Source organism: Equus caballus, chromosome 25 (assembly GCF_041296265.1).
Source record: "Equus caballus isolate H_3958 breed thoroughbred chromosome 25, TB-T2T, whole genome shotgun sequence".
NCBI classification, from domain to species: Eukaryota; Metazoa; Chordata; class Mammalia; order Perissodactyla; family Equidae; genus Equus; species Equus caballus.
In genome coordinates this window covers 7,427,320-7,440,905 of record NC_091708.1, presented here as the reverse complement: position 1 = coordinate 7,440,905, position 13,586 = coordinate 7,427,320, and the positions used below count along the sequence as shown (strand labels likewise).

Here is a 13,586-nt window from a genome sequence, read left to right as displayed (position 1 = left end):
TCAAGGAAACAGCATAAGTAAATAGATTTGAAAAGTGTGAAAGATATAAAACTGTTAGGAATTGGGGACAAACTGAATATTGTCATGAGGAACAGGAAAGCATAGTAAACGGTAATTGGTCTCTTATTTGAAAAACTGAATCGCTAATAGCACTATTCATTGAGTTAGAAAATATATACTCCAGGTCTTGAATATCAGGTCCAATGTGGAGAGGTGTCAAGTTCTTTTCTATATGTGATACTTTTGAGGAACATCTGGACTATCCAAGTAACAGTTTCTGGGAGGAGTTTAGATTCATAAAGCTAGAGCAGAGAAAAGAAATCTGGAATAGAAATATGTATTTGTGCATAATCAGCATGTAGATGACCGCTGAGAACACAGGATTGGATAAGATCGTTGAACAAGAAGGTATAAAGAGGAAAGTGTGGGGGCTTTGGAGAGAGCCTGGATAACACACCATCTAAAACAGAGATAATAGAAGCAGAGCCTCCAAGGTACAGAACAAAATGGACAAATAGTAAACTCAGAGACTGCTTTCTTCTGGAAACTAAACGTCTGTTCAGTAGAGTTCAGTACTGCAGACCTGCCAGAGCAAAAGCAGCTTTTTTTGGATTTTGGAATAGGGAAATTGACAGTAAGCTTGGTGAGGGGATTTCTTGGTTTAATGGGAAAGGAAGGTTGATTATACTTGCTTAACTTATAAACATGATTGAGAAATTGGGGGTAGATGCCCATTCTAATATGGTTGGTTGAAAAGTGGTGAAAGGGAAAGAAAATATAAAGGAGTAACCCAGAGAAAGTCTCCAAGGAGATATCAATCAAAATTTAAAGGAGAGTGCATTTTATATTTGATTGCATTTTACCTGTCAACCATCCATAAGGTGCATATGAAGAAACATGAGACAATCTAAAGATAAAGTTAGAAAATCAAGTTGACTTATTTTCTGCTCTGTTCAAGAAAGAAAGGAGTTGATTGCAATTCTGTTAGTCTCAAGCATTCAGAATCCAGCTTGAGTCTATAGAAATGTTCTGTGGAATTTAGTTCATCTAGACACTGCCCAAATGCTATCCACTTTGGGCCATTTAGATGCTTGAAGATAAAGGGTAAAGAGATGTCTCTTAATCACTTAAAGCTGTTTTACCATCCAGAAAATTATTAGCCACTATGTATTTTGCCAAAAGACAGAGCCAGAAAATTCACAATCGTACTTTTCCTTAATATCAACATTATATGCAAATTGAAAAACAATAGGAAACAAAAATAAGCAAAAGGAGAAAATTTTAAAATAATATCAAATGAAATGCCTAAAGATAGTGTTAATATTTTGATTTTGACTTTCATTTTATATTTTCCACACTTGACTTTGGTCATTTTTAATGTTCTGAGGAAATTATAATTTTATGAGATAAACTTTCAACTTAAGAAATGATTTTGATGTATGTTATCAAAGCCACTTACATTCTTAATGTTGTTTGTTTCCTTTATAGTTAAAGAAAAGTACAACACAAACTTTGCTATTGCATTGATTATAAAATTTTAATGGAAACACTCTCTTCTTCTACAGCTCCCTAGTGAATTTTATATCTTGGAATTTCTGCCTGAACCAAATCCTTTCAAACTGAAAGTCAAAGTAAAATCCACACGTAACTGAGAGTGCCTATCATCTTCGATTGAATTTGACATAATATCCTGGTGAGCCAGGGCTATCTTTTCACATTTAATTGATTCTTACAGAGTCAAGATTACTCAGAGCATGTGCTCTGGAACAGTTTATTGTAGAATTGTTTATCTATTTCATGGCACAGGCAGTCATTCCGCAGCCACTAAGTACATGCTCTTGGGCCTCATAGATAACCCCGAGCTTCAAGTCATTCTCTACTCTCTATTTCTACTGACTGACCTAGTTACTGGTTTGGGTAATCTTGGTTTGACTGTACTAAGACAAATCAGTCCTCAACTTCAGACACCCCTGTGTTTTTTCTCTTTCATCTGGTTTTTGTTGACTTTTTTGGTACTTCTGCCATCATGCCAAACACCCTTGTGAATTCTTTATGTGAAATTAAATTGTGTGTTATTTTATCCAGGTGCCACTCAATTTTGTTGCTTTATCACATTTTTAGTTTGGGAATTATTAAGGTTGTCTAACATGGCCTGTGATCGGTATGTGGCCACCTGCAACACTTTACTCAATCTAGTTCTCATGCTCAGGAATCTGCTCAGATGGTGTCTAGCTCTCACATTCATGGATTCACTGTGGGACTCATGCAAGCAGTGGCTACCTTACACATGTCTGTCTGTGACTCAAATGTGTCACTAGTCCTACTGTGATGATGTTTCCTTGATTGCTTTGTCCTGTTCTGATACCCAGATCAGAGAGCTGAGGTGGTTAATCATTGCTGGGTCCAATGTGTTTGGTTCTCTTATCATTGTTCTCACATTCTATGTATTCATCATATTTGTCATCATAGGATCCCCTCTGCTGTGGGATGAGAGAAAGCCTTTTCTACCTGTGCTTCGCACCTGTTTTCTATTACTATATATTATGGGACCCTCAGTTTTACGTACCTGAGGGCTTGTGTGCAGTCCAGATCAAAACACTCACTAGATAAAGACAAATTTGCCTCAGTATTCTATGTAGTGGTGATTTGCATGCTAAACCCATTCATCTACAGCTTGAGGAATCAAGAGCTAAAAAAGGCTTTGAAAAAATTATTGAAAAGGTGTATTCTAGTAATCAACAATGAATTGTGTCATTACTAAAGAAATAAAGAAATACTGGATACAGGTTTAGTTAGGAAATTCTATTTATTTATTTATTTAAATCACTTACATTTCATTTTATTATTTTCTAGAAGAGGCATTTGCTCCTTTATAAAAAGGAACTAAGGGGAGACAGCCAACTGAGGGGGTTTTAATTGGAAGAAGTCCCCTGCCGGAAACAGTCATGAGAGTTTACCTCCGCCTTTCAGGAGGGAAGTCTGAATTTTATCTTGGGGATGTGGTGAGCTTGGGGAACTGTGGTGAGGGTCTTCTGGCCTTGGTCAGGTGACAACACAAATCATAGTGCCACTCAGGTTCCACAGCTGAGGATGGCTTTTGGGGTGCCAGATGTTTGGGGAGATGGAGGGAACAGAGTACCCCAAAAATACATACTATTCCCATCCACCATCTGAACAAATAGACTGGAAGTATTCAGGTTCAGGTAACAAATTCGACCTGTTTTATGGGTGTAGGCGTTTTTTTAGGTTCTCTCATCAGCGGCACAGAAGACGATATGCTGTGGCATGCACCAGTTAATTTCCACCGTCCTGGCTGATGGACGTTCTGACAGTGCCTGGTGCTGGCAGAGCATTCCACATTGGCCCACAACCATCGCATTCTTTTAAGTTAATTTTTATTGAGTTTATGATAGTTTACAATCTTGTGGAATTTCAGTTGTACATTATTGTTTGCCAGTTGTTTTGTAGGTGCACCCCTTCACCCTTTGTGCCCACTCCCCGACCCCCTTTCCCATGGTAGCCACTAATGTGTTCTCTTTGTCTACATGTTTAACTTCCTCATATGAGTGGAATCATAAAGAGATTGTCTTCCTCTATATGGCTTACTTCACTTAACATAATTCCCTCAAGGTCCAACCATGTTGTTGTGAGTGGGACAATTTTATTCTTTCCTATGGCTGAGTAGTATTCCATTGTATATATATATACCATATCTTCTTTATCCAATCCTCAGTTGATGGGCACTTAGGTTGCAACCATCTCATTTTTAAAAACCAACATCATTCTAGTTCCTTCCTTCTCCATCACCATCATATCCTGAGCCATGGGAGTGGGTGTTTTGCTTGTGTTTTAAAGTTCCCCTCCTTTGGAAGGATGATCATACTTTTTAGAAATTTCCCTTTGGATCTCCCAAGTAATTTCATTTAGGCAAAGATAACAAGAGTTTCTGGTTTTTGTGACATGTCCACTTGTCTAAATTCAGCTCTCACAATCTAGGTGGGCTTGCTTCCAGGTTGGTTTGTGTGCTGAGGTGGTAGAGACAGCCAGCCCCTCCTTCCCACTGTGAGATGCATCACAGGAAAAAGTCTAGGGCTGCTCCTTCCAATACCCGTGTCATCTCGTCCCTCACAAGTACTCTAACTCTCACCCTCATCTAGTAAGCCCCATTAGGATGTTTCCTCTTCTCCTGGAGAACATGCATAATTAGTCTCTGCCTTTTTCCTAGAACCAAATGACAGTAATGGTTTTCTCAAGCCAGTGCCCCACAATTCTCGATTCCCTCAGACACACTCACTACTGTTTGCCCTTAAATTATTGCATCATGGTAAACATGTACAGACGGAGAGAAAGGGCACACTTTCAACAGAGAAGTACAGGGGGTCGGGGCTGAAGAGCAGGCAAGGCAGAACAGAGCTCAATCCCCCAGGTCCTACCAGAACGTGAAGATATCCCTATATTGCAGAATAAATTCCTTAACTGTCAGAATTTGTCCCTGAAGAAGGTTAAACCCTAAACACCTGCTTCAAAAAACCAAAACTAAATAATCAGGGGAAAAGATACCCCTCCAACAAAATTAAAGAAAGAAAGAAAAAAAGAAAAGGAAAGAGAAGAAAACAAAAAGAAACTTTAAGCTTAAGCGCTTAAAAATTAGAGGCATAGCCTTTTCTCTCTTTTCCATATGTATATGAAAATAATCCATGCTTCATGCTAAATTCATTATTTACCCTAAAGGAACCTTATTTTTGAATTTAAAAAAAATTTACATTTTGTGATTTTTTTTCCCTTTTTCAAAGGAATTCCTGCATTTTGGATCAGAAGTTTGTAACAGCTAAACTGAATGTGGAAATCATTGATTTTTGCCAAGTTGAAGTCTGACTGACATTAATTGCAAGCTCCATTTCGAGGGAAGTATAGGAGTCTTTTCCCCTATTTTGTAATGGTTTAAATTTTTCCCCATCAATGCGCCTTTAATCTTTTAAAAATATAACACAATACAAATGGTAGGTTCCATAGCACTTTGTTTTCATTTTCATTTGGATCAAAAAATTTTGACAGACAGAAAAAGCTGTGTATCATTGTTTCCTTCCTTCACAGGTCTTATAATTCTTTGATCTTGATTTTCACTTGGGCAACGAAGAAGACATAGCGTGTTTTCTGTATCAGTTCTCTCTCTCTCTTTCTCTCTCTCGTGTGTCTCTGTGAGCGTGTCTGTGTGTGCAGCATCAACCTTCAGGCTTATGGCTTGTAGAACATTTTCTTAATGTAATATAGAACAGAATTCAGTGGTTGGCAACATCACTAAAAACTGACCCCGTTTCTTCTCATCTGTCATTAACACCTGGTGTGTATGACTGGGCCAGCATCCACCTCATAAGATGTTATTGGGCTGTGTGGTTAAGAAGAACAGGGGACTGGAGACCAACTACCCATGCACAGTGTGTGGCAATGCCACAGTTTTCCTGGCACTATTTGATGCTAGGGACAACAAGCTTGGGTCTGCTTCCAGAGGGATGAGGGTGATTCCTTCCTGCCAATTGCCTTATACAGAGTCACTCAGTGAACCCAACTGGGTGAACATCCTGACCTTTTGAATCTCGGCATTGGGCCTGATGGACGGTTACTTTGCACACGTGCCTTCTGGGTGCTGAGTGTGTATCCCGTGGCATTACCGTTGACATCCCTGCAGACTCAGCCACATGCTTCTGACATGCTGGGGGAAGCTATGGTCATTCTGGGTTTTTCAGTCTTGTCTTCAGATATTGAAAAGCTTTCATAAAACAGCTGAGTGTCAATATAAGTTCTATGGCTTCAATCTCCTTTAAAAATAAAATTCTTAAGGGTCCAAAACAAAAGAAGGGGCAAGTTTTTTAAAAAAGTGATGAAAAGAAAAGAAAATCAAACCAGATAATAGTAATAATAATAAATAGCTGATATTGCCATAAATCATTAGAAATCTCCTGCCGTGCTGAAACCAAATGGCTGTAAGTTGAAAACAAATCAGTGACTTCAATCTTTTGTGGTTTCCTTTTGCTCTTTGGGCCGCTTTGCTGACCTGATGGTGAAGTTATTCACACAGGAACAAATCCCCAGCAAGTGCAGGAGTAGCCCCACTCCCTCTTTCATCTCCTGTCATCACTCTCAGGGGCTTCTCTGGGCTTCTCTTTTTGAGGGGCAGCGTGTCACTGGGGACCTTCCTTGCCTTGGTTAAGTGCTGGTGCTTCTTGTCCCGGGATGCACAGCTGCTGTCACGCAGGACATCCTCGGCCTCCTTGGGGCTGTGTTTTATGTCATCCTCCTCTCTCGCTGTGGCTTTTGGGGCTCTAGAAGCTTCCCTCACTGTCCTCCTGGCTCCCCTTGGTGGCAAGCTCATAGTGGCCATGGGCCGAGGAGGATGAGACTGTCACTGGGTGGTGAGGAGCTCCCAGCAGTGGAGGATTTGGCACTGCTATAGTTGTGCTCCTCCTTGGGGTCTCCGCTGACCACAGGGGAGCCGTAGGATGGCTCGCTCTGAGTCCCCATCGGGCAGCTGGTGAGACCATTCCTCATGGCTGCTGTCATTCCAATGGGAGTGACTGGCAATGGCCGGACTCTGGGAAACAGCCCTCAGCTCAGATGCCACACTGTTTGGTGTCACTCCTGGAGGAACTCGCAGACAGGCTTCGGTTCTCTTGAAGGCACTGCCAGGTGAGTTGGGTGGGCCTGATGTGCTTTGATGCACCCGAGGAGACAGGGAGGTGTATTGAACACTGTAAGCTTGGCTAATAAGGTGTCTTTTCCAAAGCCTGAGTTAGATTTTGTCTATACCGGATCCATGCACCACAATGCCCTGTCCCAGTACCCTGACTCCTCTCATTGCCCACTGTCCTAAAACACTTATTCAATGACAAATTATGTCTCACTGATCTTTTCCATCCAGCAGCTGTGTTTGCAAAATACAGAAAATGTTCCAAGATCCATTTGTGGATACATTTACTGGCAGGTGCTTGGTTGAGAGTCTTTGATGGCTGCAAATCTGAGGCCTTTAAAGAACGGGGGTGTTGCAGTTGGGGTTCTGCCAGGCAAGTAGGACATGTCCGAGAGCCTGAGGGATGGGGTCCTGGAAGGGGCTGGGAGTCCTGGGCAGGGCTGACGCTCTTAAGGACCCGCCCCCCACAGCTCTCCTGCAGCCAGAGCCTGGGGGTCAGCTCTTCATCCTGCACAGCCCGCTCCTTTAACCTGATGTCAGGCAGAGAAAAGTCGAGGTCATTTTTTTTTCTGAAGGGCGCTGGAGAAAGCGCTGCCCTAGTAGCACTGACTCAGCATGCTGGAGACACTAATTCTCAAGCTTTCTGGCTTCTTACTGGGAGGCAGGACTGGATCCGTTTGTGTGAAGGCTCCTGGCCAGAGGGTGGCGTGGCGCACCACTGCCCTTCAGTGCAGAGGTCACACTTTCCTGAGCGCCCAGCGAGCATCACCTGGCGGCCCTGCTAAGGACCCCCAGGAAGGTGTGGTGAGCCAGACGGGTGGGCGGCAGGGGCAGCAGGGGAGGGGTGGCGGCAGCAGGGCACCTGGCGCCCTCCCGTGGCCCTGCCGCCTCCTGCTCGCTTCTTCCACAGATCATCGGGCCAGGGTGCCCAGAAGCGCAAAATTGTTCCAAGGCGGGAGTTAGGACATCAAGTCACAAGCAGTGGTACAGAGCCAGAAGCGTAGGCCTCTCTGTCCTCTGGGGCTCAGTTTCCTGACGTCTATTTTCTTGAAAATCCCTTGAAAGGATTCCTGGAAGATGCTTTGACTTACACAGAGTAGGAATTTCAATGTTTGATAGTTGAATTATAAAAAAAGAGGTAAAGATCATTCCTTCTCTTTGAAGGTGAGCGCTTCAGCAATAAAGATGAAGAATAAAGCACCGTAAAATCATAAATTTATCTCCTTTCACTATGATATTGAGAATTTTAAGCTGTCTTGAAAGACAATACAAATACTATTGCAAATATCAGGTAATATTTTCTTTCATTGTTGAACTGAGGGAAAATATGCTCCGTTAAAGGGTTTTGGCTTGAAAATGCCTGAAAAAATGACCTTACTCTCACTTGACAATGTCCCTGTTGATATGGTTGAACATATTTTTAAGACATACTTTTAGAGCAGTTTTAGGTTTACAGCAAAATTGAGAGGGAGGTACAGAGATTTCTCATACCTGCCGGCTGCCTCACACACATGGCTGGCCCATTATCAACATCACTCCCCAGAGTGGTACGTTTGTTACCATGGATGTACTTACATTGACACATAATTACCCAAAGTCCATAGTTTCTTAGGGTTCATTCTTGGTGTAATACATTCTATGGATTTCGAAAAATGTGTAATGACGTGTTTATTATTGTAATCTTATACAGAGTATTTTCACTGCCCTAAAAATTCTCTGTGCTCTCTCTATTCGTCCCTTCCCCACCACCCCGACCCCTGGCAGTGACTGATCTTTTCATTACCTCCATGGTTTTGTCTTTTCCAGAATGTCATAGAGTTGTAATCATACAGTATGTAGCCCTTTCAGATTGGCTTCTTTCACTTAGCAGTATGCACTTAAGGTTATTCTGTGTCTTTTTCTGGTTTGATAACTCATTTCTTTTTAGCTCTGACTAATATTCCATTGTCTGGCTATACCAGAGTTTATCCATTCACCTACTGAAGGATGAAGACATCCTTGGTTGGTTCCATGTTTGGACAATTATAAATAAATGTGTTATAAACATTCGCATGAAAGTTTTTGTGTGGACATAAGCTTTCAACTCCCTTCGTTAAATACAAGGGGGGCACAATTGTTGTATTGTATGGTAAGAGTGTGTTTAGTTTTGTAAGAAGCCACCAAATTGTCTGGGCTGATTATGTGAATATGATGATTCAAGCATTACCCCTTCTAGATTTCCGTCACATTCAGCCAGCACTTAACTCTGCTGATTATTTCCGGGTAGAGTGACACAAACTTTATTCTACATTGTTACTAAGAATGTAATTGCCCTGCTTTTGTTAGTTTCTAGTTTTTACAGTTGCCCATTGACAGTGACATTATCACTGGGCATGGAAGTTATAAAGATGCCCTGTGATTTCCTGTGTTCCAGACATTCATTTCCTGGCCCCATTGTGCATTGGCACCCCTAACTTCCTCTGTTAATCATAGTTTATTCCCTTAGCCAGCACGCTAATGCCTTCCTTGTCTGATGGTCCACTTGCATTAAGTAGTCACAGATTCCAGTTTGTTAAAACACTAATTGAGACCCTCTGGAAAGATTTGCCTTCCGGAACCCTAAACCTGTAACCCAGAAGAGCCTAATATTGTAAGAATAGGAGGCACAAATTCAGAAACTGGGTCACAGAGTGTAATGATGACAAGGGCCAATCCTACTACAACTTCTTCATTTCCAGACCCATGATTTCATGCTCTTGGAGACACTATATTGCCTATAACCTACACCGCCACTGGTTTGTAACCTACAATGAATCATGGAGGATTGTGCTCCAGTGCAGCAAGTCCTTTTTCTGAGCTGGTGACTTACATGAGCTGTCAATATTCCATTTGGATCTCCTATCAAGCCAGCTGATGGTTGGTGATGAGATACATATTAAGACCATTCATTCTATGCCATGGTCATGCCAAACCTTCATTGCTGTAAAATGTATTTCTTCTTTTCAAGAGATATTGTGTGGTTTACTATCTAAGAAATAATGTATCCTTTAAGCTGTAGGAAGGTGATATTCCCTCAGACAGTGCAGGTTGGGAAGGGAAATGCCTATTCCACCTATTGATTTCTGTAAGGAGAAATTGCGTCCCTCCAATATTGAAGTGATCTGATACAATCGGATTATCACTGTGTTTCTGGCTTGTCTTTCAAAAAATGGTGCCATATGTAGGACTTGGCATAGGTCTCTGCTTCTAACAGATGGGACACTCAGTGTTGATACTAGTAGAAGGAGGCTATGTTATTGGATACATGTACATATAGGCTTCATTCCTGCCACTGTGGCTACTCTGTCCATGGTGTCACGGAATGAGCCCTGGGATTGCAAGAGTAGAGAGGGTGGCTGCTATCTATCCAATAGCTTCTCCAGTCCTCCTCACTGTTGCAAAACTTTTCTGCTATAGTTACCCTTTAGTAGTTGAAAATAAAATCAGCATGTTTTGTGCCCACTCGTACATCACCTAAAATCCTCTGCCCCAGAATGCCACATCCTTGGAGACTTGCTACTCCCAGTCCCCTAACCAAATTTCCAGCGTGACTTATCACTGTGAATAGTGAATGAATGAATCAGTGTACAGTCATGTGTCACTTAATGATGGGGGCTCATTCTGAGAAATGCATCATCATTGTGCAAATGTCATAGAGTGTACTTACACAAATCTAGATGCTATAACCTACTACACACCTAAACTATTTGGTACTAATGTTTTGGGACCACCAGCATATATGCGGTCCATCACTGACCAAAATATCATTATGCGATGCATGACTGTATCCCTCAGACCAAATTTTCTCCATGGGAATTGGAAGGTCAAATGTTATTTGCACTGGGACAATTTGCTTTCATCACTGTCCTCCAGTGTCACCTCTTAGTGGGACTTTAATGTGGCACAAGTCCATTTCTGATACGTCCTGCATAAGGGGGTAACTCTTCTTTGCACTAGGCCTAAATCTTAAATGGAATTCTTCAGTTGGAACATCTACTCCATGAAACCACATCATGGACTGATGGAAAGGAGTCTGTGCAGCAGGGATAAGTGATATAAAAATCTGGACTACTTGTTCCCATAATTTGTTAGTGCCATTACAACCCCCAGTTTGTAAATCAGTCATTTACACTTACAATGGATTGCTATTGTGCCAGCTCAAAATGATGTGTTGGTAGATCCTATAACACTCAACACATGATAGGTAGCTGATGCTGAATTTTCATTTGGTGTCTTTTCATCCAGCACTTAGTTTCTACTGGGGTGCAGTAGAACACAGAAAACTATTTTATTTCTTCCTCAGGAGGTCTCACTCCATGGTCAATGTAGTGATGTGGATTTGGTCTTTCCAAAGACTCATACATCATTCTTTTCCAATACAGGTATCTCTAGCATCATCGGATCACTTGCAGAATCTACTTTTTCTCTGAAACCGCATCAAGTTAGGCAGACTGCTGAAATACCCAATAAATGGCTCAGAGCTACAGTGCCAAGCATGGTATATGCTGCCTGGCAAGCCCAAAGTGTTCTCAAAAGTGCCACACATATTTCTGAGTTGTAGTGAACTTGTTGCACAACAATGTGTCTTTTACTTTGGAGGGGATGTGCAAACCGTCCCACTTGTCACTTGACTTTAAAGCAAATGGACAGAGGGAGCCATTGGACTCACAATCATTGTGGGATTTTTCTTCCCAGCTTTTGGCTCCTACATGTTACTAAGGCACCAAGGAATCTTGCCACTCCCAGTTCATCAGTACAGTTAGCAAGAGTCTATCACTGTGCTTCACTCGCATAATGTTTTGTGAAATATCCAGATGATTAAAGCTCCTATTGTCAAAATTTATTTTATCTTTATTGAGGTATAATTGACCAAAAAACCAAACTGTATATATTTAGTGTATGTGACTTGATGTTTTGATATATGTATACATTGTGAATTAATGGCCACAATCAAGCTAATGAATATATTCATCACCTCACATAATTACCATTTTTCTTTCCTTCTTTCATTCCTTCTTTCTTTCTTTCTTTTGCTCGAGCTCTCTCTCTCTCCCTCCCTGCCTCCCTTCCTTCCTTCCCTCTTTCCTTCCTTTTATTGCCGAGAACACTTAAGATACACCTCTTTAGCAAATTTCATGAATAATACACAGTACTGTTAACTATAGTTGACTGCACATTATATCTCCAGAATTTATTCATCTTGCATAACTAAAAATTTGTATCCCTTGAAAAACATTTCCTTATTTACTCGTCCCCTCTTGAGCCTCTGGCAACCATTCTAGTCTCTTCTACTAAGAGTTTGACTTTTTTAGATTCCACATATAAGTGAGATTATGCAGTGTTTGTCTTTCTATGCCTGGCTTATTTCACTTAGCATAACGTCTTCCTGGTTCACGGACAAATTTTGGAAGTCAAGGATTCACATATCCCTGAAGAAGTCTGCTATAATTTATTTATTTTCTCTTTTTCATCAGAGGAACTAAGGGTAAGGAGATTACTTAACATATAGAGTAAAACATTTCATGTCAAATTAGGGATACAATTTTTCTAAGAGTTTTACTTAGGTTAGACTGTTAATTATTGTTATATTAAAAAAACTTTCTCTTTATAAGAAAGTGGCAAGTTGGTCCCTATCACTGAATATGATTATTATAAAGCAGTTAAGATTTATTGATTCATATTACCATATAGATTATTCTCAAGATAAATAATTATAGTAAGCTTGTGTGGTGGGCATTATCCCCACTTTATAAATAGCTGAATCTTAAAGAGGATAAGTGACCCATTCAAGAACACATAGCTTGTATGTGGCAAAGATATGATGTAGGGACAAATGCTTCTGAATTCAAAATTCATGTGCTTTACTACTCTCAGACATTGTCTAACGATTCAATGTATCATTGAATTTTTGTTTGTTTGTTTTTATTTAAATATCTTGGGGCAGATTCAAGAAGATCATGGTTGTGGTAGATTACTACCAAATAACCCAAAAGAATCTCTCTGTCTATAGCCACACACTTTTATAGTTACCTCCCTTATGAACTCTGGTCCCATGCTTTGCTTTATATAACAGAATGTTCAAAATTGATGTGTACAACTTCTAAGGCTAGACTCTTTTTTTCTCCATGGGGATGCTAAATGTTGGAAGCTAACCACCAAGTTTTTGGGAGACCAAGCTAGACACATGGAAACAGCACATGGATAAGAGAAAGCACTCCAGCTGACAGCCTCATCAGCTGTCAGTCATGTGATTGAGATTGCCTTGGATCCTACAACTGTCCTACTGCCCCAGGTGCCACCACATGGAGGAGGATTGCCTAGTTAGCCCACAGAAGCTAATAACTCATTGCTGCTTTAGGCCACTAAGTTTTAGGGTGGGTTTTTATGTATTGCAATAGATAGTTGAAACAATAATGATCACAGAATAAATTGCAATTTATTTTAAAAGTTAAATTAGCTCTAAGAAGAAATCCTGAAAACAGCTTTCACAATTTTGACACAAGGAAGAAGTTTAAAATAGCTTTCTAAAACAATTGATGCACATATTCTCAGAGGCACATAGCTGTCTGCATGTTGATAGATGTTTTTCAAGCTTTCTTGAATTTCTTTCAAGCCTTTGAGGAAAATCACACACTTAGCATAATTGTTACAGATTAGCTACAAATAAAAATACAAAAAAATATATGGAGGCTTCTATGCAATTTATGTTTAACATTTTTTGTTACAATTGTTTTAATTCTGCTAGGCAGAATGATATTATCAAAATTAAGAACAGCGTTCATAGGATGAAATGCCCACATTCAGTAAAAGTTAATTACTTGTTCTTTTTTAAATGAGCAACTGTTTGTGATTTTTAAAATCTATATATCTTTCTATTCATCAC

General features: G+C 40.5%; 2 pseudogenes; one reads left to right on the top strand and one right to left on the bottom strand.

Moving 5' to 3' along the window:
• The first annotated feature begins 1,754 nt into the window (after nt 1–1,754).
• LOC138920828 (olfactory receptor 5AL1-like) lies at nt 1,755–2,761 on the top strand (annotated as a pseudogene).
• A 3,245-nt stretch (nt 2,762–6,006) lies between these two features.
• LOC100066647 (forkhead box protein N3 pseudogene) lies at nt 6,007–8,474 on the bottom strand (annotated as a pseudogene).
• Between the last annotated feature and the right edge of the window lie 5,112 nt (nt 8,475–13,586).